Here is a 26,334-nt window from a genome sequence, read left to right as displayed (position 1 = left end):
ATAATTTTTGTTCTTCCCTTTTTAATAAGGGCAAGCTTTTATTAATATGGTTATGATCATCCCCATCACCATTGTCACCATTATCATCATCATCACCATCATCACCATCATCACCATCGCCATCAGCACCATCAGCATCACCACCATTGTCACCATCAGCACCGTCACCATCACCATTACATCATCATCCCCATCACCATCATCTTCACTATCCCCATCATATCACCATCAGCAGCATCAGCACCATCATCACCATCACCATCATCACTGTTACCACTATCCCCATCGTATCACCAACATCACTATCACCACCATCAGCATCACCGTCGCCATCATCCTCACTATGCCCGTCATATCGCCATCAGCACCATCACCATCATCACCGTCGTCACCATCGCCATGCCCATCACCATCATCACCACCATCATCCCCATCACCATCGCCATCATATCACCAACATCACTATCATCACCATCAGCATCACCATCAGCATCCTCATCACCATCATCATTCCCATCCCCATCATAATCATCATCACCGTCACCATCATCATCATCGTCACTCTCCCCATCATATCACCATCATCACCATCACCATCATCACTGTTGCCACAATCCCCACCATATCACCAACATCACTATCACCACCATCAGCATCACCGTCGCCATCATCCTCACTATGCCCGTCATATCGCCATCAGCACCGTCAGCACCATCACCACCATCACCACCATCACCATCGCCATGCCCATCACCATCATCATCATCGTCACTCTCCCCATCATATCACCATCATCACCATCATCATCATCGCCATCATCATCACTGTCATCATCCCTATCACCATCACCATCACCATCGTAACCATCGTCCCCATCCCCATCACCATTCATCATCATCATCGCCATCCCTGTCATATCACCAACATCACCATCATCACCATCACCATCATCACCATCATCATCCCCATCACCATCATCCTCGCCATCATCATCGCCATCCCCATCGTCCACATCCCCATCCCCATTCATCATCATCACCGTCACCATCGTCCCCATCCCCATCACCATTCATCATCATCATCGCCATCCCCGTCATATCACCAACATCACCATCATCGCCATCACCATCATCATCACCATCATCATCGCCATCCCCATCGTCCGCATCCCCATCCCATTCATCATCATCACCGTCACCATCGTCTCCATCCCCATCACCATTCATCATCATCATCGCCATCCCCGTCATATCACCAACATCACCATCATCGCCATCACCATCATCATCACCATCATCATCATCATTGACACTATTGCTCTCTGGCTGCTTGATAAGAAAGATATGGTGTTCTGGCAGCAGATGGCACCAGAAACCCCCAGTCAGCCATCCTGTGGTGAATTTTTGTCCCCGGATAAGAGCCCAGAGTGGAAACTCCATTCCAGGAGCATCTGTTCTGCTGTAGGAAGGTCACATGCTTACAGATTTTATTTATTTTAATTATTTTATTTGTTTCATTTTACTGTTGTTTCCACCACAGTGTGAGGCTGGTGTTGCTTTTTTCCCCTGATGGAAAGGACACTGAGACTGAGTGCCTGGCTAGTGCCAAGGTGGGTTTCGACCCTGGGTCTGACAGATGAAAGCCGCAGACACCCCATCACCATCAGCGCCATCCTGTTGTCCTGGGCCTCCAGGCCTGGACGCCTGGGCTGCCCTGTGTCAACTCTGCTTCTCGAGGCATCTGGGGACCAGGTGTGCCTAGGCCGTGAGGTGGTCAGTGAGGAGAGCCTGCTGACACACCCCGGGGCCCTTACTGCAGGGTGCTGGGAGCCAGCACGCAGGCATTCTGCTGTCCGTGAAGAAGACCAGGGCCCAGAGACACTGCGCTGGTAGCTCCAGAAGGGGTTTCCACTAACCACACTTCAAGGAAACACACGCAGAGTTCAGGGAAGCCAATGGAGGGCCCAGGTGGCATGGGAACAGAGAGAGCCCTGGGGTGTCCTGAGGCTGACGTCATGGGAGGTGGCCGTGGGCACCCACACAAGACCCACTTGTCTGTCTGTCTGTCCACAACCAAGTGGACCCGCATTCTGGCTCAGACTTTTCCATGACAGCAAAGAACTGTCTGGGCTGACCGTCCTTGCCCAGAGGCTGTGTCAATCATGTGTCTCAGGCCCGTGACTGCCAATCCTCCCCAGATCCCTGCCCCAGCTTCCCGACATCACCAGAGCCCCTACCCCCAGCTCAGCAGCTGGAGCTGTGTGCACCGGGGCACGATCCTTCTCTGGAGACGTGTGCACCAGCGACTGCCGGCCCAATCCCCTGCAAACCCTTAATCAAACTGCACAGCCAGCAGCAATCTCTGCCCGACACGTGCACACCATCTGGTGAGAAGAGCCCCGGAACATTTGGGCGTGATGGTACAGCGTCGGGGCTCTCAGCCTGCGTGGACGTCCAAGCCTCCCAGCTGTCCTGTACGGCGCTGGTCCACAACTGGAGCCTTCTGGATAAGTATTAATATTATCCAGGTAACGATGGACACATCAGGGTCACTCATGGGAACATGGGCCTGTGACGCCCCACTCTTAACTGATCATTAAGATCAATTGTTTTCCCAAACATTCCAAGTATTTCCTACCATAAATGAAAAGCAGTCACTCTTAAACGTGTCCAGACATGGAATATAGAGTTTAAATCTACTCATTGGCAAAGGATCTTTTTCTGTTCATGATTTGAGCAGTGGGTACAACTTGTCAGTACAAAATGATCATTAATAATCGCATAATACACACTCTTCATGGGCTTGTAAGTGGAGGAAGCTCTATGAAAAATATACGTGCCCCCAGTGAGTAAAGGGAATGTACAATCTCTACCCCTCCGAATGCAAGGACATAGCAAGCTTTCAACAGCCCCATTTCCCAGACATCAAATCACTAAGTTCCCACGACTTGGACACTTAGCGCCTCTTCATCTGCATGGAGGCACACGGCCCCCGGTTTCTTTCTTAACAGTCCTCCCTGGCGCACCTCGCTCAAATATTCAAATGCTATTTGGGGGCAGCTAAGGCTATGGGAGCTGACACCTTGGAGGTCTGACAAAGGACTTTTCCTCCTGCCTCGCCGGCCCAATTGGGTGGTGGGTTGCCTCTCTGGGTGCACTTTGTACCACCAATCTTCCATCAACATGCATATGTGTGTGTGTGTGGGGGGGTGATTTTTACCCCCTAAGCATCACACAGGCACATTCCCTAAAGCAAAACAGTGTCACACAGGTGGCAACACTTTAAAGGCGCCCCACCATTTTCTCCAATGGAGAATGCTCCATATAACTAATGCTATCAATACACAGTTTTGCCCCTCACATTGAAAAAGCATTCCGCATCCACCCAGCCGCTGAAGAGTTAGAGTTAGCATCTGTGTGGACTTCCGCTGGGCAGCCACTTCCCCTTTGGACTCCAGGAGGAGTGTGTGTGGACGCAGTGCCCACCCTCAGGGCCCGGTCAGCGGTGCAGGGGGCAGGAGAGGAGGCAGCCCCCAGAAGTTTTGGAAAGAGAAGTGCAGGGCTCCATTTGTCTCCTCGGCCCACCTGCTCTTGGGCGTCCACTGCGGAGAGAAGAGCTTCAAAAGAACGGATGTGTTCTCACCCCTGAGTGTTCCCACGGACCGGAAAAAGGGACTAAGGATCTCTGTAAGGGACGAGAGCTCGAGCGGGGAGGCCAGGCACGAGAGAGGGGCCCTGTTTCCTGCCCGCCCCCCCGCCCCGACAGCTGAGGGACTTCCCTGACTCGCCCATCTCCCAGGCACGAACCGCGAGGATGGACGAGTGCTGGCAACAGGCCTTTTGATCTCCACGGGAGATGGTTGCCAGATGGGGAAGCGGGACCGTTAAACTCTGACGAATATACACTTACAATCATCCTCATCTTGTTCAACTTTTCCCTGCAACTCTGTGTTAGAGGAGAAATTTATCATGCGCTGTGATGTGGGTACAAAGCTTTTAAAAGAGGGAGTGTACCTTTGGATTCGTCATCACAGACAGGCAGAAGTACAATTTAAGAATCTTGTCATTCATTCCAAAGGACTCCTTTATACCAAGGAGCAATAAAGCACATAAGGAACAAATTTATGGAAAACATTCACCGATTGATCTGTTTATTACTCAGATATGGAGAAAGGAGAGTAAAAGGTTTGGAAAATCGCCTTCCCATGTTCCTGTCCTCAGCAATTCCAACCCCATGTACAGAACTTTATTCTCATCTCTGGGCTGAGTCTAAATGGAATCGATGAGCTGCACACGATGGTTAAAAGAGAAACATTTAGCATTAAATCTTTTTTTTTTTTAAGATTTATTTATTTATTTAATCCCCCCCCTCCCCCCGTTGTCTGTTCTCTGTGTCTATTTGCTGCATCTTGTTTCTTTGTCCGCTTCTGTTGTCGTCAGCGGCACGGGAAGTGTGGGCGGCGCCATTCCTGGGCAGGCTGCACTTTCTTTTCTAGCTGGGCGGCTTTCCTCACGGGCGCACTCCTTGCGCGTGGGGCTCCCCCACGCGGGGGACACCCCTGCGTGGCAGGGCACTCCTTGTGCGCATCAGCACTGCGCATGGCCAGCTCCACACGGGTCAAGGAGGCCCGGGGTTTGAACCGCGGACCTCCCATGTGGTAGACGGACGCCCTAACCACTGGGCCAAGTCCGTTTCCCCAAGCATTAAATCTTTTTATTTTTATTTCCCACACCCCCCCCCCAGGACTATACAGAAGGAATATTGGTGCCTTTGTACAATGTAGATAGAACTGAAAAAGTAAATTAATTTATAAATTAAACCTGATTGGTAAAATGGGACCTGACTCAGAGGCTTCATGATCTTTTAATTAAGTATATATGTATTTTTTAATGAAAGCTTTCAGATGAAACTTCTAAGTATGTGTGGAAATGTCTCTCGTGAAGGATTTAGTCCAACAAAATCACGCAGTATGTTTAAAATTCATCCAGGGGGAGCAACTGCGAGTGAAAACAGCAGACTCCCATGAGCCCGCGGTTATGACCCTGTGCGCTGAGCCTCTACACCTGCGATTTGCCGGCCGCGTGATTTCCCTCGCACGCAGGACGCGCGCTGCTGATGAGGGCGCTTCTGGAACCGGGAAGCACTGACGGCAGCGGGAGTCAGCGGCCCTGGAAGCGCTGACTGCAGGTGCCGCGTGGAGAGGGCGGCGCGAGCCCGGAGCCTGGGGCCTGGGGCCGGGGGGGGGGGGGACCGGGCTCTCCAGGGCACCCCACCACCATGCCAGGCGCTGTTCCCATCTGCATCCCAAACAGGGGCCTGGAAATTCTGAGTCAGGAACCTGTGCTGTGCCTGAATGGCATCGAAAGGGAAGTAGGAAGGGCTCCCCCGAGCATGCTGACCTAGAGCACGTAAGCCAAAGGGAGGCGAGAATTTAATTAATTCCATTTCAGTACCTTTGGAGTTGTTTTCAGGCAAATATCAGAATTATGGATGTGGAACAAATTGCCTTTGTAAGTAACAGCTGGGAGTCAGCATTCCAGGTTGAAATATTTGCAATAATATACTTAATCGGCTTACGCGAATAGGTTTACACGACTTGCTGATCAAGGTGGCCAGTTGTATATTAAATTATTGCATTAGGAGAGAGAAGGCAGCTCTGGCCCCACTCTGAATTGTTGGCACCTGCCACAAAGCTACTGCTCAGGTCACCAATACTGAGAGTTAAGGCGGATCGTGCGCCCCACAGAGCTGGCTTTCCCAGCTTTGCCGATCTAGTCCTCAGTTCTGGGTTTTATTTATCTATTTTTTTTAAAGATTTATTTTATTTATTTCCCTCCTCTTCCCCCTCTGTTGTCTGCTCTCTGTGTCCATTTGCTGTGCGTTCTTCTGTGTCTGCCCGCGTTATCTGGTGACACTGGGAATCTGTGTCTCTTTTGGTTGCGTCATCTTGCTGCATCCATCAGCTCTCCATGTGTGCAGCACCACTCCTAGGCGGGCTGCACTTTTTTGCATGGGGCGGCTCTCCTTGTGGGGTGCACTCCTTGCACGTGGGGCTCCCCTATGTGGGGGACACCCCTGGGTGGCAGGGCACTCCTTGCACTCATCAGCACTGCATGTGGGCCAGCTCACCACACAGGCCAGGAGGCCCTGGGTTTGAACCCCGGACCCCCCATAAGGTAGCCGGATGCTCTATCCGTTGAGCCACGTCCGCTTCCCCAGTTCCGGGCTTTAGAGCGAGAGGCGGATGCTCCGCTACCAGCTGCACGTCTGGCTGGCGGTCGGGGAGGGCTTGTCCCCGTGGCGCTATGCTGGGCGTCATCATGGGGGTCCCCGCACTCGCCACCGTCCTTCGGCCTTGCCGTGCCCCAACACCCACTCTTCGCCGGGTCACGCACGCCCTCTTCTGGAGCCCAGGCCCGCCACCCAGCGGAGCCTCCTCCTCCACCAGGATTTGCCATCGCACGTGGTGTGGAGGCACCCCCCCACGGACGAGGCCCCGGGGGCTGACGTCCTCCCCGGCACCTCTTAAGCGCTCAGTTGGGGTGCCAGGTGGTCCTGCTTCCTGGCGCATCCAGCCCCCCAGCCCACCTGTGCGGCGGATGGGGAGTGATTGGGGCACCCTCTGCATACCACCCTGCCTGCGGAGAACGGTCCCTGGGGTGGGAGAGGGGCGGCTGCCCGTGGGAGGGGGAGGGAAAGCCTGGGTGGGGTAGGGGTGCCGCCGGCCCTGTGACCGGCGCTGCCCGGAGCCGCGGCAGCTGGGGGCGGGCCTGGTCCCTGGCGCTCGTCCCTGCCGTTCAGACCCTCCCCGGCCTGCCCCTGCCCTCCGAGACACGGCTCGGCTCGAGGGCCGCGCCCGGAAGCACCCAGGCACTCCGTTCCTCTCACGGCGGCAACTCAGAGGCACCCCTGCTCCCAAGCCGTCTCCCTGCACCTGCCACGTCCGAGTGGGAGAGACCTGGAGACAGGCTCCCTGACGGCGGGGCGTGCTGTCGTGGCCAAGCATAAACGGCCTCGAAGCAGTTTGATATGGTTATGAATTCCGAAAATAGGTATCGGTCAGCACTCCTTTGGCTGAGGAATACAGGCACCTTAATTTTTAAACGGATGGATTTTAAGACCCGAATGTGCAGAGACCAGGCCAAAGCTAAATAAAGCGCACTCTCGGCTCCTGCCATGACAACCTGCCCCGAGGTAGGGCGGGGGCACCCAGGGGTCCCCAGCACGTGCTCCTGCCCAGCGGCTGCCTCACCCACCCGGAGACCCTCGGAGCTGGGGGTGTCAGCCCGCCCACTCCTCCTCGCCCCCGGTGAGGTCACGGCTTCCCTCACCCTCCACCCAAGGCCGCTAGGAAGAGCGTTAATTCCCACGTGCGCATTATTCCCTGAAACAGGCCCACTTTTCCCTGATCTGCGCAAGAGCCAAGCCCGGGGTGCAGCTCCTCGGGATCCAGTGGAGCCGTGAGGGCGCTGCCCCGGCCGCCCCTCGGCACGGAGGACAGGTGCCCCTCGGCCGGGGAGTGTGCGCCGGCAGTGAGGACTCCCCCTTGGCCCCGTAGCCCCTCAGGGGACGTCGGCTCCTCCCTGCCCCACGACCCCCACCCTGCAGCACCCCCCGCAGCTGGGGAACTCGGAGAAGATCATTGGCTGTGGAGGGGACCCGGGGACCCCGGGCTGTTCTCTGACGTTAACTCAGAGAACAGGCGCCTTTGAATCTTTGCATCAGCCGTCTGTGCCAAGGCGTGCCGGGGAAAGAGGGATGGGGCGAAGATCTAGGGTTTCTGCGCTCCAGACCCCATGGCCCCGTGTGGACACAGGCGCGTGAGCAGGGCGCGGTGGGTCGGCGGCGCGTGGCTGACAGAGGAAGGGCAGGCCGGGCTGGGTGCATCGGCAGGAGCAGGAGCGGGGGACCACCTGTGGGCTAAACCGAGGCGGTGGGTGGCTCCCGCACAGCTGAAACATACGTGGACGCTGCGAGCCGCTGGGAAGCATGGGATGGAGCTGGAGAGCGGCCCCGCAGCACCGCCCTGCAGGCTGTGACAGCGTGTCGCTGGTCCTGGAAGCCTGAACGTCGTTCCTGCACGTCTTGCCTCAGCTCCCTAGAAGTCAGTGAATTGCAAAGGCAGGGGAACCTGCGTGGAACAGCCCTCTCGGTGAGAATGGGCGCGCGTGGGTGCTCCGCGCACCTGCCCGGCTCCTGGGGCGGGAGCCTCCGGCTGCTGACCTCCTCCACTCCCCAGGATCCCCTGGAAACTGCACGCGCCTGGTAATTATGATTCCGACCCTATTAGCATAATGATAGCCTCCTTCCCTGGCGCTGCGTTTTATCCACCATCTCCCAGAGGTCTTTAGGCTTGTTAATAATCATTACGGATAGCCAACGGAGTGAATCACAGCTCAAATGAACTCACCTGAACCTAAAGAGATTAACCCTGCTCGAGTCTGAAGTGCCCCATAAGTATTCATCAAAAGTCTCTGCCTATCAGCAAATAAAAAAATAAGGAGTTACGGGGGAAATTACCCTGTGTAGGAACACATATTTTTGCTTCAGTGAGTGACTTCCTCCAAGTGGTTCTGTCTTTAATTAATGTTGCCAGACACATTGTAGGCATTTCCAGCGGGCACTGGCCCTCCAGACGGGGCTGGTCTTTCCTGTACGCCTCCGTGCCTTATGAGCCGCTAAGATGCGTCCGCCAGCCAGCAGGGTACTGCGTGAAAGAGTTTCTAGCATTGGGTCATCAAAAGAAAACTCCTATTTTTTTAGGCTGTCGTTTAATAGGGGTGTTTTTCTTCTTTTCTTTCCCTTTTTTTTTTTAAACAAATCAATTTTATTGATACATATTAATAAAGCATAAATCCATCCAAAGTGTACAATGGTATTCGATATAACCACTTATCTGTGCATTTATCATCTCAGTCATTTTTAGAGCATTTTCGTCATCCCAGTAATAATAATTATACTAGTAAACAAAAACTGAACAAATAGACAAAACTGATCACCTCTCCGTCTCTCTCTGCTTCCCCTGCTGTACATAGCTGCTATTGTTTCCTTCTTTCTAGTTTATTCGTAGTTATATTTTGTAAAAACAATCTTATATGTGCAATATCGCCCTTATTTGTATTTCACATGGGGTTTCACTATGTTATACAGTCCATGTTACATTTTTTTAGTTTTCCTTCTAGTAATATATACATGTCCTCAGACTTTCCCTTTCAACTACCATCATATCCATATAATAGCTCTGCTAGTCACAAACCCCATGATGTGCTCTCACCACGTCAGTTCATTTCCAGAGATCCGAATCAACCTTTTAACCAATTCTGCCCAGATTAACCATCAGCTTTCCCTTCTTTACCCTCATTCTATTTTCTGGTGACCTGTGTGCTAATGATTCATTTCATGAGTTTACATAATATCTGTAGTTCATAATAGCAGAATCATACAACACTTGTCCTTTTGTGTCTGCCTCGCTTCACTCACCATCTTGTCCTCCAGGTTCATCGAAGTTGTCACATGTTTCACAACGCCATTCCTTCTTGGCACTGCATAATATTCCATCATGTGTATACGCTACAATTTGTTTATCCCTTCCCCGGTTAATGGACCCCTGAGTTGTTTCCAACTTTTGGCAATGGTGGATAACACTTATATGAACATCAGTGTGCAGATGTCTGTTCATGTCACTGCTCTCACTTCTTCTGCGTATATAACAATGGTATCACCAGGTCCAATGGAACATCCATATTCAACTTTCTTAGGAACAGCCCAACAGTGCTCCACAGTGGCTGGACCATTCTACATTCCCACCAACAGTGAATAAGTGTGCCTATCTCTCCACAGCCTCTCCAGCATTCACAGTTTCCCGACACTTTAACTGTGACCACTCTAATAGGTGGGAAGTGGTATCTCGTTATAGTTTCAATTTGGATTTCTCTAATCACTAGTGATGTTGAACCTTTTTTATGTCTTCTTTGGACAATTGTCTTTTCAAGTCTTTTGTCCATTTTTTTTAAATAGGGTAGTTTGTTTTTTTATTGTTGAGTTGTATGATCTTTTTAATATCATGGGTATTAAACCTTTTTCTTTTCCTATTGTAATCCTTAGCTCTGAGCATGAATTCTCCCTCTGTTATTTTATTTTATTTTATTTTTCTCTTAATCTTTTCTATGACCTGGACTGGGTCTCGGCCCCTCTGAGCATCCATCAAGTAGGAACTTTCTTATGTTGCTGCCGACAGATGCCCTATGATCAGCAGAGAGGTCTCCCTGTCCAGGTCCAGAAATTGAGAATACCAGGGGCCCTAAAATTCATTTTAGGAACTTCTGAAGTCCTCTTGCCTTTACCTTATCAAACGGCTACCTTTCCCAACTAGTTCAGCCTCTCAAGAATACAATTTCTTTTTAAATCCATCTAAGCTCTATTCCATAGTCTTTAGTCATGGAAGTTCATCAGAGTATGATAAATATCCTTTTCAAAACTACAAAAAAGTGCATTACATTATGTTTTTATAAAAGCAGCACATGTTTGTTGCAGGAAATTTAGATGATGCAAGTGAGAAGGAAGGGAGGGAGGGAGGAAGAAAAGAAAAGGACAAAGAAAGCCACCTCCGACCCACAATCCCAAAGGTAAATGGATTGGTGTGTCTCTGTCCATTCACCGATCACCTTCCCCAGGAAGAGCCAGAGCCCCCCAGAGCACAGCCTGCTGCTCTTTGCTAAAGCAGCCTCTTTAGAATAAGGGAAGGGGCTGGAGAGGGTCTCTTGTCTGAACCCTGTGTGGCCACAGTCACCTCTGCAGAACCTGTGTGACCTCGTTGTGACGCTCCAGGCCCCTCTCCCTTCTGCGTCCACACTTCCTGGCACTGTTCACCTTGGGAAGCCACCTCGCACCTTTTGTTTTATGTGCTGAATGCTGAGCTAGCTGTGCTCTCTCCATCCCTGATATCCACCGCACTGCCCTTCCTTTGCTATAGTCTCCAGGAGAAGCTTGCTGGCCTACCCGTGCTTCCATCACGCAGGTGAGACACACTCAAGCGCGCACACACACATTGTGTTCCAATCTCCGGCTGATTTCTTTGCTAACAAGGCTTGAATATGCTCCATGCTTTTGTGGCATTGGTCCAATTATTTCCAATCAATCCACACTGCCTTTGACGGACCCCCTACACATGACATTTTAATGATTATTTTCTATTTATTGCTCTTGTTATGTTCTACCTTGCTTACTCTTTTAATTAGAAGCTCTTTAAATATAGAAGTCCATTTGCAACATACATTCCAAATTAATATTATTTAAGGTCAAATATTGTATTGATGACTAATTGAATAAAAATGTCCTCTTCAGCGTGAGATGCCTTGAACATTCCTTATATTATGGGACTCTTTAATAAGGACTTTTTCCTTATATCATCCAACTTTTAATGCAATGATGACTTGTATAGAAGGGCTTTATTTTCTAATGCAAATAGATTTCATATTCTTTCCTTTCTGGTTTTCATTGTATTATTTCAGACCATTTTTACAGTGTGACACAAGTGTTGTGATTTTTATATCCCTGTCTCTAAGAAGCCAGAAAACTGCCCAAGTTTGAGACCAAATTCCAAGAACCACATTGCCCATTCCTCTCTGCTTATTCAATGTGCAGATGACAACTGAAGAAGACTGTATCTTGGAAGAACCATGGAGTGTTCCAGTGCAGACACTCCATGCCTGACGGTTATGTTCAGATGCCCCCAGGGCTGCGAGATGGGGAGGCCGGCATCGTTGAAGAAGCAGTCTATCTATTTTGAAGCTAATTGACCTTGACCATGATCAAAAGGCAGAGGAATATGGCTATGAGTCTCCAAAAAAGAGTTGGGAGGTCATCAGGGGGTGATGCTTACACACGCCTCAGCAGGGACCCAGAGACAGCCAAGGTAGATGGACACCCAGGTGCTGGTGCTCCTGAGGGCTGCAGCGACCCTCAGGTTCTAGGGCCAAGGCAGATGGCTCTGGAGTTCAGGGCCATGTCAGTTGGCCCTACTTTGGAGTCTGTGTTCCTGAGTGTGATGCAGTTGGACTCAGATATGACCTTTCTACACATGCCCCTTCAGTTACTTTTACTGGAGTTGTGGTTGATGTTTGGGTTGTTGTATACTCAGGAGACCTGAATCTCTGGACTGTCCATGTGACAGGCCATGGGCCTCAGAAGACTTGCAGCTACTACCCTCCAGTTTCTTGGACTTACCCTGGCCAGCTGACAGGGAGGTGAAGAGGGTCAACCATCACACCAGGGAGCCAAGAGTGCCTACAGCTGCAAGCTGGAGAATTGCATCCATCATCCATGTGGAATCTAAACTCCCTCTTGATGTAGAGGGGCACTGGACATAGCCATTCCAGGTCCACAAGATGGAGGAATAGAGTATGGATTAGAGTGGACTTACTGGTGTTCTGCTGGGGAACTATTGTGATTAGTAAAGGAAGAAATTGTAGTAGCGATGTGGAGAGGGTGGCCACGGTGGCTGTTAATAGGGAGATGAAAGAAGAGATATGATGTGGGGACATTTTCAGGATTTGGAATTGTCTTAGGTGGTGCTGCAGGGATAGATACTGGACATTGTGTGTCCTGCCGTGGCCCACTGGGTGGACTGGGGGAGAGTGTGGACTACAATGTGGACCACTCTCCATGTGGTGCAGTGGTGCTCCAGAATGTATTCGCCAGGTGCAGTGGATGTGCCGCAATGATGGAAGAGGTTGTTGATGTGGGAGGGGTGGGCTGGGTAGGGTCAGGGGTATATGGGGACCTCATATTTTTTTAATATAACATTTAAAAGAAAATAAAGAAGTAAAAACATTTTTAACAGAGCATTGTACTTGAGCATTTTGCTATAATTATTTTACTGTATACAATTTCATTCATCCGTTGTGTTTTCCAAGGCAATTGTTTGTTTTATTTTATATTTTAAATTTCTTTGAATATCATGAGTAAGTTGCAAACATGAGTAGTATTTACCTGCAAATACTTCAGGATATAACTAATAAAATGAAGCTATTTTTTGTTTTGGAAAAAAAAAAATCAGAGGAATAAAAAAATAAAAAATTATCTAGAGTAGGGCAGTGCTTCTCTTCATTGGGAAAGGGTAGATGAATGGTTTCTAGAGACCAAATTGGTGTGGGCACACACACACACACGTGCACACCAGGGCACTCTGATCCCCAGACACTTGATGCAAACGCTGTTTTTGTCCCCCTGACTCAGGTACTCCAGCAGAGACATCAACCAAGCCTGGGATTTTGTTAAAAGCAACAGAAAACTTATTTGAGACCATGGAGAGCATTGAACTTAGGCAATTTAATAGCAAATTAACCTGTGTTCAACGAGGAACCCCAGCAGACAAGAGCAGTAGGGTGCAGCAGGCTGTGGTTGACAGTTGTTTCTTCCTAAAGAAGAATTTCCCTCAGGCAAGTGTGCATTCACCCAACAGCGTGCCCCGGCCACTCCACGGGAGGGCTGTAGTGACGAGTGCCCTGTGCTCGGGACAGTTCTCTCACCGGACCTCTAGCACAGGGCCGCAGGGGTGCCACGGGGCCTGGCTCCTGCCAACCACCCACCTCCCTACGGCAGTGCTGGTTTCCACACTCTAAGCCTGTCTCCATCGATGTCTGATTCTCTGTAATTTCCCAGCGGTGAGTCTTGGTGCAGATCCCACCATTGCCTTCCCCTAAAAGGGATGCTAAAAGGTCACACTTATCCCAACAGCTTCCCCTAGAACAACCGCTTAGCAAGGGTCGTTTGCAAAACAACAGTGGCTGCTTCCTGGAGCCTGCTCCCATAGTGAGAAGCTCCAGCTCCCTTGGGAAGAAAGTGTTAGTTTCTGTCTAGTTTAAGGACAAAACACCATTCCTTTTAGACTCAAGATTTGTAAATCTGCATTTACTAAAAAACTCTTGTAAGACTCTCCAGCTATTAAAAAAATCCTCTTCTAAGTGACTATTCCTGTTTTCCCTATTAACTACCAGAACCCCATATCACTCCTACTTTTCAGTTCGTTGGACTTACCCAGGTCAGCTAACAGGGAGGTGAGGATGGTCAACCACCACACCAGGGAACCAAGAGTGCCTACAACTGCAAGCTGGAGAATCACATCCATTAGCCATGTGGGATCTAAGCCCCCTCTCGATATAGAGGTGGAGTGGACATCACCATCCCAGGGTCCACAGGATGGAGGAATAAAATATGGATTAGAGTAGACTTGCTGGTATTCTACTATATAACTATTGTGACTCTAGCAATGGAAGAAATTGTATCATTGTTGTGGGGACAGTGGCCATGGTAGTTGCTGAAGGCAGGGGGAGGGAAGAAGAGATGAGATGTGGGGGCATTTTGGGGACTTGGAGTTGTCCTAAATGACAGTGCAGGGACAGATGCTGGACATTATATATCCTGCCATAACCCACTGAATGGACTGGGGGTGAGTGTAAACTACAATGTGAACAATAATCCATGTGGTGCAGCAGTGCTCCAAAATGTATTCACCAGGCGCAATGAATGTGCCACGATGATGGAGGAGGTTGGTGATGTGGGAGGAGTGGGGGTGGGGTGGGGTATGGGGTATGCGGGACCCTCTTATATTTCTTAATGTAACATTTTTTGTGATCTATGTATCTTTAAAAAAAAAGACAAAAATAAAACAAACAAAACAAAGTGAAACAAAAAGAATAAGTTTACAGACCTTTTAGGTTAAAGGTTAACCTGCAGAAATGGATGTGATGCTATATTTTCATAGCTTTGTTTACAAAGGTGTTCCTGATTACTGAACTGCAGATAGTCCATCCAGTCTTATACCTAACTTTGTAATCGCATTTGATATTCCTGCAAATGACTCTAAATCTCTGTTCCTCAGTGATCTTAGCACAATCTCGTTGGTCTTATTGCTGGTTCACTCATTAATAGGTTAAATAAATAATGGTACATGCTCCAAAAAAAAAGTTCTTCCATGGACTTTTAAGTCACTTCTCTTGAGTAAATGCCTGGGTGTGGAATTTGAGAGGAAAACTGTTTTCCAACGTGGACAAGCCGTTCTACACTCTGGCAACATATAATAGTCCAGTTCTCCACACCTCCCCAACAAGTGTGGTTTAAGTGTACGTTTTAAAAGGTGACCAAAAAAGCAGTGGGTTCGTGGGCGCCGCCCCTGGAGCGGCATCGAGAAGCCCTGGCTCCACGCGCCTGCGTTCCTGGCTCCGAGCAAGGCGGCCCCGGCTGCCCCTTTCCGCTCTCCTGCGGGAACGGGCAGCGTCCTCCACCGCAGACTCTCTCTTCCCTGCAGGGACGCCACTGCCCAGGTGGTCCTGCCTGGAGAACGCCTGGATCTCCCCATCTCCAGGGAAGTGCGGTGTTTTCCAGGAGACATCCCTGCCTCCTCGGACGTGACTGCATGTCCCTCGCCTGCTCCGGGCACCCCTCGTGCAGACTCTCCACAAATGGGCATCTTCGCCCTAAATGGCTTTCCTGCCTCCAGCCCCCGCATTTTGTAAACCACGAGGCGGGGGCTGTGTCTTCTCTGTTTTCTTTACTGCCATGCCTGGACTGTCATGGGGCTCAGAGATGGGAAGCAGAAAATTATGCTTTTTTTTTTTCCTTCTTAATTTTTTTAAAATGTTACATTAAAAAAAAATGAGGTCGCCATATACCCCCCACCCCCCTCACCCCACTCCTCCCACATCAACAGCCTCTTTGATCATCGGGGCACATTCACTGCGCCTGGTGAATACATTTTGGAGCACTGCTGCACCACATGGATTATAGTTTACATTGTAGTCTACACTCTCCCCCAGTCCACCCTTTTGATTGCTCATGTAACATGATAGTGAAAGTTAAGTATTTTCTTTAAACTCTGGGGTCTCCATTGACTCATTATTAAAACTGTGTTTAAAAAGAGTTTCCCAACACATCTAATAGAGTGGTTGAAATATTCAAATAAGACCATCTGGATGAACTTGAAAGTACTATACTAATGTGAGATGGTATTAATAAAAATAACCAGAGCCATAATCCGTCATATTTTTATATAGTCATTGAGCCACTTCACCTTCATTGTGCCGCCTTCATTAGCTTTGTTTTCTCTGGGCACGTTTACCTTTGGGCTCCTGGGTTACAATCCTTGGCAGTGCTCCCCTGGCTGTGCCTTTTTAAGGGTCTTCAAAGACTCACCTTCTCATGTCCATCTCTTCCCTCTGGATGTTCTTCAGAACACAGTCCTCGGCCATCTCCACTCTCTTGATGGGCTTCAGATGATCTTATCCATTTACAATACCTTTGTTTGTTTGTTTTTTAAGATTCATTTATTTATTTATTTCCACCACCACTAACCACCCCCCGCCATTGTCTGCTCTCTCTGTCCATTCACTGTGTGTTCTTCTGTGTCCACCTGCATTCTCGGTGGCACTGAGAATCTGTGTCTCTTTTTGTTACGTCATCTTGCCATGTCAGCTCTCCGTGTGTGCAGAGCCACTCCTGGGCAGGCTGTGCTTTTCACGTGGGGTGATTCTCCTTGCTCAAGGGGCACCCCTATGCAGCGAGCATCCCTGAGTGGCACGACACTCATTGCGCCTGGGCCAGCTCACCACATGGTTCAGGAGGCCCTGGGTTTGAACCCTGGACCTCCCAGATGGTAGGCAGGTGCTCTTTCATTTGAGTCATATCCGTTTCCCTCCAATACCTTTGAGCATCAGGTTTCCCAAATCTCCACAGCCCAAAGTATCTCCACGACAACTCATGCTCCCAGCTCTGGCCACCCAGTTGCCCAAGCCAGAATGTGAGGAGCAGCAAGTCTTCTCCATCTCTCCAAACCTACATCAAAAGGGAGCCCATCTCAGCTGTTGTACCTCCAAGGAGTCACCTTCCAGCTCCTACTCTCTTCTCTACCACAAGAACCGTGGTCTGCTCTGCAGTGTCTACCCCTGAGCGTTTTCCAGACAGGTACATAGTGGATGATGCTGCTTCAGATTCCTCTCCAGGGTCACCACCTAGCCCCTACCTTCTCTTGGCCTAGAAGGTTCCTCCTGTCTGCCTCCAGTGACCCCCAGCCTGTCCTCTGACTGTGGGCCCAGATATCACCCCCATAGTTTTGGGAGCAGATTGAGGTGGCCCATCTTTTCTGCCCCGCAGAGCCTCACCCGTTAGGATCCTGAAATGTTCTCCTTCCTTATCGCCCAGCCCTGCACGCTGATCTTTAGAACACAAGGGCCTGAACTGTGGTCGTGACTCAACAAGGGTCTGTTGAACCAGCGAAATAGAACAATTGCAGCTGCAGGATGGCCTAAATTCCTCTTCCCTAGTAGTTGTATTTTTTGGCAGCTGTGAAGGGGTGTTCCCTCCAGGGTCTCGTGAGTGAATCAGCCTAGAGTTCCGGCATCCTGGGAATTTGTAGCGCTCCGTGGAATTCGTCTGCTTTTCTTCCAGGAGCCCCAACCAAGTGTGACAGTTGCTCAAGCCTTGTGGTGATCCAATAGGAAGAACTGTTTGTGGACAAGGGGCAAATCTATATCCCCAAAGACAAGAACAAAATAAAACTTGGCAGCTATCCCACCACTGAGCGGGGCAGCCAAACCAGTGCCAGCATTTATTTATCTGGCTTTCCCAAAACTATTGATTTACCCACAATGAGTTTTTATTTTTTCACTAAGTCAGAGCCTAAGAGCTGCACCCATGCAATCCTGTAGCTGTTTCTACACATCATAGCAGGGGACCTCAGCGCTCACCCCGAAAGTTTTTGCAGCTCTTGGCTAAATGCATCCGTTCTCAGCTATGCCCCTCTGGAAATTCTTAACTGCTTTCTCAGCTTTAAGACTGAAGCCCGACTGCTTTTAAGTTCATCATTCTGCAATGGGAGCACCAATGTTTTCTTATTCCTTGAAATAGAACCCATCTCCTGCCAAACTTGCAGTCCCGTTTCCTATTTTTAAGTTTTGTTGTTCCCCACTGAGAAGCAAGAGCTCAGACATATGTATGCAATAAATTGAGCACTGTTGATCGGCAGCGCAGCTGAAGACGCGTAGCAGAAGGGTCATAAAACCGGGACACTCACGCTCCATGAGTAGCTGCGTCATATTTTACCCCAACTTTCAAAATACATCGCGCTGTCAGGAAATAGTATCAAAACAGTTTAAACAAGTCTCTCAGCTGCTGCTGTAAAAACAGCTTGAGCTTAGTTATAAAACTGTCTGAACTCTATTAAAGCTTTCATTCTTTTCTAAAGTTTTTGTTTTATTATATGACCCTTTGTTAGCAAAACAAGAGGCTCCCGAAACCTCTCCGCAGGGCACGCCGCAGCCTCCAACGCCAAATCCGCCACAGCAACACAGACGCTTCCAGGGAGAGGTCGTAAATCCAGAGACCCCAAACCTCAGCCCCACCCCCCGGCAGGAGCTTATTTTCTTAGGCAGAAAAGACATTTCCAGACCAGGGTGCTGGCAGACGACGGGAGGGTCAGCCAAGTGCGCAGCCTCCACTTCCCGCAGACCGGCGAGCACGGGCCTCTGCTGGACGTGACCTGTCGGGCCGTGGGGTGAGGGCAGGTGGCTCGGCCCCGGCTGCCGTCCGAGGACCCCCGGGCACCCTGAATCGCAGGCACCAGCCTCTCAAGATGGAGGTGAGGCAGGCGAGCTCCCCGGAAGTCTGCCCCGCCTCTCCCACCGCGGGCGGCGGCTCCCAGCAGTGCTCGGTGGTCCCCGCCTCAGGCCGCTCTGTCCGTCTGTCTGGGTGTCTGTCTGCCAGTCCCTCCCCTCCCCTTTTGGTCTGGACACTGGTCCTGTTGACTGAGACCCTCCCCATTCATCCTAAGCAGTCCCTTTTTCAAAGACCCTCCTTCCAAGCAAGGGCTGGGGGTGAGGACTTGGGGGTGTCTTTTGGGGGGACACGGTTCGGCCACCACAGCAGGGCAGCTGGCGGGTGAGTGCACAACGCCCGATGAGTTAGGGACATGGACCCCCCAGGCCGACAGACGGGTCCCGACCCCGGTGACGCAGTGGAGAGCTTTGAGACACTGGGCACACCTGCCCATCTCTCTGAGGGTCACACTCACCGTCTGTGAAATGGGGACCCTCCCCCGGGCCTTGCAGGGTGGCCGTGGGCACCAGACGAGAGGACACAGGGGGAGGAAACCTACAGCCCCGACAGGGCAGGGGGCGCAGCCGGTCTAGCCTTGGGCGAGGGGCCATACCCTTTCCTTGGGAAGAGTCCTGCGCATGTCTATGACACTTGGGAACGGTGGCCAGTGACGGACGCAGGTCAGGACGGAGGGCAGGAGTGGAGGGAGGGACAGACGGAGGGGGGAGAGTGGACTCACCTGGGAGAGAGAAGGAAAGGCAAGGAAAGGGAGGAAGGGGCAAGGCGGAGAGTAGGTCCTGAGCACTGCACCCTGGCCTTCTGCACCGTGGCCATTTCCACCGTGGCTGTCTCCACCGTGGCCTTCTCCACCCTGGCCTTCTCCACCGTGGCCGTCTCCACTGTGGCCATCTCCACCATGGCTGCCCTCACCATGACCATCTCCACCCCGGCCATCTCCACCCTGGCTGTCTCCGCCATGGCCATCTCCACCATGGCCGTCTCCACCGTGGCCATCTCCACCATGGCTGCCCTCACCATGACCATCTCCACCTTGGACATCTCCACCCTGGCTGTCTCTACCCTGGCCTTCTCCACCGTGGCCTTCTCCACTGTGGCTGTCTCCACCGTGGCCTTCTCCACCCTGGCCTTCTCCACCGTGGCTGTCTCCACTGTGGCCATCTCCACCGTGGCCATCTCCACCCTGATCTTCTCCACCATGGCCACCTTCACCATGACCATCTCCACCCTGGACATCTCCATCATGGCTGTCTCCACTGTGGCCATCTCCACCCTGGCTGTCTCTGCCATGGCCATCTCCACCATGGCCTTCTCCACTGTGGCCATCTCCACCCTGGCTGTCTCCACCGTGGCCATCTCCACTGTGGCTGTCTCCACTGTGGCCATCTCCACCCTGGCTGTCTCTGCCATGGCCATCTCTACCGTGGCCATCTCCACCGTGGCCATCTCCACCCTGACCTTCTCCACCATGGCCACCTTCATCATGGCCCTCTCCACCCTGGACATCTCCACCACGGCCGTCTCCACCGTGGCCATCTCTACCGTGGAAGGCTGCTGTCCACGAGAGAAGCAGCCACACAGACAATTGCTCAGACAGGAGGAGACCGAGCTGCCAGAGCCAAGCAGAGGAGGGAAGGCAGCAAGATCCTGCCACCTACACCTCAGCCGGACTCGGAGACGCCGCAGCTTTGGGGTCAGGGCAGCGGTCGCCCCAGGCACGGGGCGCAGGGGTGAGGGCCCCATGATCTTTGTCCATGGCGTTACGAGTGACCTCCCTTTGTGAGGGTTCATTGACCTTTAGTTCTGTGCGCTTGCGCTCTTCTGGAAAAACTGAGAAGTTCAAGGGCAAGGGGCAGGCTTCCTGCGTGGCTGCCGCAACCTCTTGGGGTGCTGCCTGCACCTTAGGCTTAGACACCCCAGGAGTCAGACTCCTTTCCTCTTCTGTCCACGTGAAGGTCTCCCTGGGGGCTGAGCAGGCAGAGCGCATCATCCTGTGAAGGACAAGGACGTGGTCTCTAAGGAGGATGTGGCCATGGCCAGGCTCCCAGGGGGTGGTGGTGGGCCAGGGGTACAGGGTCTGGGCCTTAGAACGGGGCAGGTCGCAGGGTGAAGTGTGGGAGGGGTCCACACGGGGACCCCTCCAAGGGGCTGCATGTGGGAATCCCTCCAAGGGCCACTGACAGAGACCCCTCCAAGGGCCGCTCACGGGGACCCCTCCAAGGGCCACTCACAGAGACACCTCCAGGGGCCATATGTGGGGACCCCTCCAAGGGGCCATATGTGGGGACCCCTCCAAGGGGCCGCATGTGGGGACCCCTCCAAAGGACTGCTCACGGGGACCCCTCCAAGGGGCTGCTCACAGGGACCCCTCCAAGGGGCTGCTCACAGGGACCCCGTATTTTCAGGGTCCTACACGTGGGACTCCCACCTTTCCAGGGACTCATGTGTGGGGACCCCTGGGCTCTGCACAGGACCCCACACAGCAAGGGTTTTTAGCCCCGGGAATGTCAGGGGCCTGAGTTGTGGAAATCCTCTCATTAGCACTTTTAATAATCATTTTGAAACAGCGTTTGAGAATATGTATTTGAAACCCTTAAATGACCCAGATTTTTATAACGATGCTAAAAGGTTCCGAGCAAGCCCGAAATCCAGCGCTCCAAGTTCAGAAAGCACAGGGACCTCGGAGCTGGTTTACCCCTGACCAGTCTGTGGGTTTAGGGTGATTGTAGGCCCTTGGCTAACTTTGGAAATTAAAGCAAAGCTTCTCTAGAGCACCCAGCCAGGAGGAGACAGAGCCGCCTCTGTAAATGAAGGAGGCTGAGGGCAGGGTGGGGCGCTGGGCTTGGAGGAACCACGAAGTATCCCATTTCCAACCTACATTTTGTTTGTTTGTTTTGTTTTTAATTTCTTTGTCTTTATTTATTTTTTAATGTTACATTAAAAAAATAGGAGGTCCCCATATACCCCCACCCCACTCACCCCACTCCTCCCACATCAACAGCCTCTTTCATCATCGTGGCACATTCGTTGCACTTGGTGAATACATTTTGGAGCACTGCTGCACCGCATGGTCCATGGTCCACATTGTAGTTTACGCTCTCCCCCAGTCCACCCAGGGGGCCATGGCAGGACACCCAATGTCCAGACAGCACTGCTTTAAAGGCCTACAGCAGCGATTCACTCAGTACACGTTTACTGGCTCCCAACAAGCCAAAAGGCTCCTGGGAAGGATTTAGAATCCCCTCCTGGCCGCTGCAAGTGTACAGTGTCCTCCCCGTACACTGTAAAGTGCTGTCGTCTCTCTCGACTGTCACGTGGTCCCTGCGAGCCAACGTGGCGCTGGTTTTGATTCAGGTCACCATCAGAACTTCCTTGGCAAATGCCGGCCGGTGCGGCCTCAGCCGCGGGGCTCTGGTGCGGTGGAAGCTCTTGCGTGTCTGTGCGGCACACGCCAGGCTCCCTGCAGAAGGCGGAGGCTGGGCTGTGCCAGGCCCGGGCCCCACTCCGAAACTTCTCTGCGTGGAGAGGCTCTTAGAAATGGGACTGCACCTGCAGGGCCAGGGCCAGGGAGGCCTGGGGAGAGGCTGTGTCCTAAACGCGGAGGTGTGGTTGATGGATGGGCCAGGGTCCCCGCAGACGGCCGGGTAAAGCAGAGGCGGCAATGGGAGGAAAACACAGCACTGCAGCCGGCAGCTTCCGAACTACAAGCCCGGGAAGAAGGCGCGGCGAGCAGGCTGGCAGCCCCCACCTGGCGTGTTTTGACACCCCTGAAGCCTTTTTACCTTCCAGGTATCCATTCCAGTTACGGAGATAGCTCGGATGCTGCAAACTACTTACATAGGTTCAACCTAATAGAAGTTAAAACCTGTGCCACAATGTCTTTTGTTAAAATTTACTATGAAAATCAATTTGAAAATGGCAATGACAAAAATTTGTATTTCCAAACACAGTGTACTGACTGAGCCAAACTGCCTCAACGGAGGGCAGCAGCCGCCGGCAGGCTCACCGCACACCCGAGTTTGTAATTACACGCTGCCACTCGTCTCTCTGTCTCTGGCCTGGGCATCCAATTCTTTTCCCGTTTCTTTGGCACTGTTCATAAGAAACATTCATTGATAATGGTGCGCATTTATTTCGTGCTGACGACAGAAAGCTAAAAGCCCGTGGTTTTTGCAGCACCGTGTTTGCTGATAGAGAGAGCAGAGGCCAGGAAATGCAAATTCCCAGCACATGGCAGGGGTCAGCCCGAGTCCCCTCGTTTACACGGAAATTAAAGCAAAGCCCTTCTGGCAGTGCCACCCGTGCTGATGGCGCTCGGATTGCCAGCGCGTGCCTGATCAGGAGGGCGCAAAGTATCACAGACACTCGCCCTGAGCGGTAAAGCGCCTTCCATCCGATGGGCAGGACCCGCCACCGAGGCGTTTAGAAGCCAAGGCGGATGCAAACGCGACATTTAGGGCCTCAACTTCCTGGAAAGAAATAAGGCAAATCTATCCTCATAAAATTCTTCAAGCAGGATTCTGAAACTTCAGCCTCCCCGTTTCTATCCCTGTTCCAAGATCAAAGGAACACTCAGTTCAGCGACAAGGACAGCGGGGCGAGGATTCCTGGATGCAATGACACGGTGCCTGAGAGAAACTTAAACAGATTCCAGAGTTCCTCCAACTCCAAGAGGAGACTGCAGATGCCCAGCAGCTCTTAGGGAGCAGTGCCTCTCGCTAAAGTGCTTTACAGACCTCTTCAGAGAGGAGGCAGGCACCATTTTACAGAGGGGGAAACTGAGGCACTTGGAGGTTAAGAGGATGTGCCCAGGTCATGGTGAGGGGCCAGAAGGGGAAACTGAGGCAAGTTCAGGTTACAGGACTCATCTAAGGTCACAGCGAGGGGCCAGAGGGGGGAAACGGAGGCACGAGGAGGTTAATGGGATGCTTCAAGGTGACCCTGAGGGCCCCCGCTGGGACCTGAAGTCAGGTCATCAGCTTGTGAGACTGTGGGGGGCATGGCGGGCCCCTGACTCACTGCAAGCACTTTCTCCCCAGGCAACTCCAAGGTCGTGACTTCAGTGTCATCCCCTGCCTCACCCACAGCACCAGGGGCAAGCAAGGCACACAGAAGGATTCACAGAACACTCGGATGGATGAGTTCCAATCCAGAGTTGAGGAGGCAGCCTTGTCTTATGGAGGCAGCCACGTCTGTGGATAACACCACTGCAACTATGGCTAACACCACTGCATCTATGGATAACACCATTGCATCTATGGCTAACACCACTGCTACCCCTTCCCACTGGAGACATAAGGGGCCCGTGGCAGGGAGGGCTGAGGGCTGAGGGGACACGGGGACCGTAGACCTTGAGGTTGTAGGGCCAGGACAGACGCCAGCTCATGGCTCTTAGGAGCACCGCCTGTGGGGGCCAAACCAGGTTCGTTTCAGGGTTCTCATGGAGTCCCAGCATGTGCAGGGTGAAAGACTAAAGCTAAGAGAGACCCAGATCAGGAAGGAAGGTGCTGGGCAGGGGGTCCCAGCTCATCACAGCCATCTGCTTCCTGGACCGCAGGCTGAAGCCAGGCCAAAGGAGCCCCAGGCAGGGAAATGCTGGGAGGTGACGAGGGGCCCTGGCAAAGGAGGGCGGGGCCCCGAGGGTGCTGAGGAGCCCAGCAGGCTCAGCGGGCGAGGGGGCCGCTCACCTGGGCAGGGGAGGCCCCTCGGCAGGACTCCAGGAGGTGCACAGCCCACGGTCCTGGCATGGAGCCCCAAAGCAGGGGCTCAGCCCCGGAGGAGCAAGCGGATGTCCCAGGGAAGGCTGGACCAAGGCTGGGCCAAGGCTGGGCCAAGACTGGGCCAAGGCTGGACTGAGACCGAACTGTGGCTGGACCACAGCTGGGCCAAGGCTAGCCTGAGGCTGGACCAAGGCTGGTCTGGGGCTGGGGCTGGGCCAAAGCTGGACTGAAGTTGGGCAGAGGTTGGCCTGTGACTGGACCAAGGCCAGACCAAGGCTGGGCCGAGGCTGGACTAAGGCTGAACTGAGGCTGGACCACAGCTGGGCCAAGGCTGGACTGAGGCTGGGCCAAGTCTGGGAAGGGGCTGGGCCAAGACTGGACTGAAACTGGGCAGAGGTTGAACTGAGACTTGACCGAGGCCAGACCAAGGCTGGGCCGAGGGTGGACCAAGGCTGGGCTGGGGCTGGGCCAAGGCTGGGCAAAAGCTGGACTGATGCTGGGCAGAGGTTGGCCTGAGACTGGACCAAGGCCAGACCAAGGCTGGGCAGAGGCTGGACTGAAGCTGAACTGAGGTTGGACCACAACTGGACCAAGGCTGGACTGAGGATGGACCAAGATTATACTGAGACTGGGCTGAGGATAGACCAAGGATGGGCCAAAGATGGACTGAAGATGGGCTAATGCTAGACAGAGGCTGGACTGAAGCTGGGCAGAGGCTGGACCGAGGCTGGGCCAACACTGGACTGAGACAAAACTGTGGCTGGACCACAGCTGGGCCAAGGCTGGGCTGAGGCTGGACTGAGGATGGACCAAGGCTGGGCGGAGGCTGGACTGAGGCTGGACCAAGGCTGGGCTGGGACTGGACCAAGGCTGGGTCAAGGCTGGACTGAAGCTGGGCAGTGGTTGGCCTGAGACTGGACCAAGGCCAGACCAAGGCTCGGCAGAGGCTGGACTGAGGCTGGGCCAAGTCTGGGATGGGGCTGGGCCAAGGCTGGACTGAAATTGGGCAGAGGTTGGACCGAGACTTGACCGAGGCCAGGGTAAGGCTGGGCCGAGGGTGGACCAAGGCTAGACCGAGGCTGGGCCAAGGCTGGGCCACGGCTGCACTGGCGCAGGAGCCAGCAGACTGAATTCCAGGCCAACAGTGGGAGCTCTGCTCCCTGCCAAAAAATTCTGTTTGCCAAGTTAACCCTGGGATTCCTCTGGGAGCAAAAGGGAGGGTGCACCCTGTGCTGTCAGTTTTCAGGGAAAAGAAAATCAGACCAGCCAAGTTGTCAGAGAAGAGTGGACACTGCTTCTGCTCCGGGATCCAAAAGCACGGGTACAAAACCACAATTCTGTTCCCTGCGGTCCAATGACCCTCAGTGTGTCGTGGGTTGAGTGGTGGCCCCGGCACCACGTGCCGAGCCTCGGGACCTGTGAAGGTGGCCCCTAGTGGGGAAGGGTCCCTGCCGAGGGAGCTCAGCCGAGGCCCTCTGGAGGGCTGTGCAGGTGGGCTCAAGTCCAAGGCATGGCAAGGCATTAGGAGCGGGAGCGGTGTGGCCTCGGCCCGAGGCGAGGCTGGGGCTGCTCTCCAGCGGGGCCCTGTGGGACGGCCAGGAGCCGGGGCGGCCTCCAGGAGAGAGAGAACGCGACTGCGGCCCTGAGCCCCCGCTGGCGGCCCGCGGCTACGGCGGCCCGCAGGCTGCACGAGAGACGCGCTGCCCGCTGTCATCGGCTCTGCCGCAGCCCTGGGCCGGGGGCTGCCCTGCTTTTAAATATATATATATAATTTTTAATTGTTTTTTTATTTGAAGATACATAGATCACAAAGAAATGTTACATTCAAAAATTTAAGGTCCCCATATAACCCCCACCCCCCTCACCCCACTCCTCCCACATCAACAACCTCTTTGATCATCGTGGCACATTCATTGCATTTGGTGAATACATTTTGTTTTTGTTTTTGTTTTTGTTTTTTTCTCAAGTAAATTTTAAGTTTATTAAAATGCTGTGCTCTGATATATAT

The sequence above is a fragment of the Dasypus novemcinctus genome, chromosome 2, assembly GCF_030445035.2.
Source record: "Dasypus novemcinctus isolate mDasNov1 chromosome 2, mDasNov1.1.hap2, whole genome shotgun sequence".
NCBI classification, from domain to species: Eukaryota; Metazoa; Chordata; class Mammalia; order Cingulata; family Dasypodidae; genus Dasypus; species Dasypus novemcinctus.
This window is presented reverse-complemented; position numbering follows the sequence as displayed.